The 2,500-nt window shown below is 38.6% G+C and overlaps 1 long non-coding RNA gene across 1 annotated transcript; it reads left to right on the top strand.

Moving 5' to 3' along the window:
* Window positions 1–268: 268 nt before the first annotated feature.
* On the top strand, window positions 269–2,122 carry LOC145486555 (uncharacterized). The gene is made up of 2 exons (XR_014049302.1): window positions 269–349; window positions 1,138–2,122. It is a non-coding gene; the product is annotated as an uncharacterized LOC145486555 (long non-coding RNA).
* Window positions 2,123–2,500: the final 378 nt, after the last annotated feature.

Raw genomic sequence — 2,500 nt, 5'->3', positions numbered from 1 at the left:
CGGAAGAGACAATTTTAAGGTGTCTTTCAAGTTTCTCATCCTGACATCCATTAACCTGTAAAACCTTTCGGAGCTTTGTCGTTTTCTTGTTACCCTGAGGTTGACACATTTAGAAGGTTGGAAACAGTCATTTTAATAAAATTGTTTTGCATATTTCGCCCTGTGTTTCCCCAGGGAGCACCTGACCCCCGTGACAAAGGGGTTGGCACGTGACACATTCTCCTCCAATCGGAAAACGCAGTGGATGCAGCAAAAACGGGTAAACATGTGCTAGCAGCGTCGCGCGCGGCAGTTTCAAATTGGTACATGTATGTTGTCTGTGGAGCTGCTAACTCCGTAAAGAAGCGAGGTATGTGCATTCTTAGTTTACAGAAATGTTGTTACTTTCTTGCACTATGGAGACGACGAAGTTAAATGGCAAAGGGAACCGATTTTGCACTAAAATTTCAGCAGTTTTCAAGGCAAGTCGAACGCGAGAAGACACATAAAACAGCTGAAACCTCCTGCTCTTTCATACCTTGCTTGTAAATAAGCTTAAGTTCTCGTAATATTGCCCAAAAATTGCCCAAATTTCCCAGAGAAGCAACGTAGAAATAGAAACTAAGACCACATTATTGTTTCGTAAACCTTGTGATATCAGCAAGGTGTAAGACTGTTTGAACTAGTGGTTCGCCGGTTCGTTCAATGGCGTTCAATGTAAGCTCATGGTTAGTTCGCTCGTTTCCGAATCAAGCGGTCCAGGTTCTAGCACTGGTCGGGGACATTGCGTTGTGTTCTTGGGCAAGACACTTTACTCTCACAGTGCCTCTCTCCACCCAGGTGTATAAATGGGTACCGGCGAACTTAATGCTGGGGAAACCCTGCGATGGACTAGCATCCCATCCAGGGGGAAGTAGAAATACTCCTGGTCGCTTCATGCGACAAAAACCGGGATAAGCTCCGGCCTGGTGGGCCACTTGGCTCGTATGCAGACTTTACCTTTCTCTTTTATACCAATTACTTACAATTGGACTACTCAGCCAATCTCAAATGGTGATAAGATCCCTCTCATGTTTGGTGGAGTGAAGTGAAGGTTATGGCTGAAGATTCCCATGAAGGTTGATTATTTATTGAATGTGCCATATTTTTACTCTGTAGAGCCAAGACTACCAATAAAGTATTTCATAAAGGGGAATAAGGAGCTTAGTGCAGAAGAATGGGAACAAACGTACAAGACGGAATATGAAAAAGTAAAGAAACTACAAGAACAGTTGTACAGGTGCTAACAAGAACTACATCAGTGGTGAAGTGGTAAGCAATTTACTTTCTATTAGTTTTATATTCACTACTAAATATACACAGGGATGGGTGTGCAGCTCGAGCTGTGAGCTCAAGTGTTTGATGTAGTCCATGTAGCGTTTACATAAATCAAGTACGATACTATATAGCTAGTTGCAAGGTACCCAACAAAATATATACTTCTCAGGCCATAAAGCTTGTGCAACTGCCTGATATTTAAACCCAAAAACCTAGTGGAAAAAATGGGAACATGTTTCTCAACCAAATACAGATACGTTAACCTCTGGTGGCTAGAGGTGATTACAAGGTTAAGGTTTCCAGATATTAAAAGTAATATGTAAAAGTCCTAAAATATAATTTTAAAGTTCGAGAGCTGTCAAACCTTGTATACGCTTGATAGCAAAAGACTCGATTAATGCCATAGTGGCACACATGCATTTTATACCAACAGGAAAATATTTTTTTAGTTCCTGCATTGACACTTAAATACAGCTACATTCTGCCTAATTTTAATACATTTTTGTTGGCTCTAAGCTACAGTGCAGCTCAGATATAAATGAACTATGCCTAGGCAATTTATACAAATATTTTCTGTTTGTGTAATTTATATGCGTGTATGTGTGGATGGCCATAAGCGTATATGCATGTGTATATACGCATGCACACATGACTGTTTGTTATGCTTTCCTACAAGTTTCTTTATATCAAGCATTGTTGGGGAAATAATGCTTTGCATATTGTGAAATGAAATGAAACCTATCATTATTTCAAGTTTTAGATTGCTTTGGAAATTCACCAACAAACTACTATTTATTAACACTTGCAAGCTTGATCTTTATAATTTACATGTAAGCTGTCAAGAAATTGGGAAGAAAATTGAAGCAGTTGCTTGAACTCCTTATTATTTTGCGAATCTTAAATAATTGTCCTCATAGCTTTTAAGTGAAACAACCGTCTTTAACTTACTTTAATTCCCAGTTAATACTTTTGAGAATAGGAATGAAACTCTCTCAGAAACTTTTTATTTCAAACCAGTTTCCTTTCACAAACGGCAGTTGAGTTCTCCTGGCTTCGAACATATTACGCGCGATGGAATGCATTTATTAGCAACTCAAATAAAACAAAAACGCATTCTTCAACAAGAACAGGTTCTAAAGCTCATAATACTTGTAATGATAATAATAATAAAATATTTATATAGCGCCAATCCACTATTTGTCCA

Source organism: Orbicella franksi, chromosome 5, assembly GCF_964199315.1.
Source record: "Orbicella franksi chromosome 5, jaOrbFran1.1, whole genome shotgun sequence".
In the NCBI taxonomy this organism is placed as follows: domain Eukaryota; kingdom Metazoa; phylum Cnidaria; class Anthozoa; order Scleractinia; family Merulinidae; genus Orbicella; species Orbicella franksi.
This window is presented reverse-complemented; position numbering and strand designations above follow the sequence as displayed.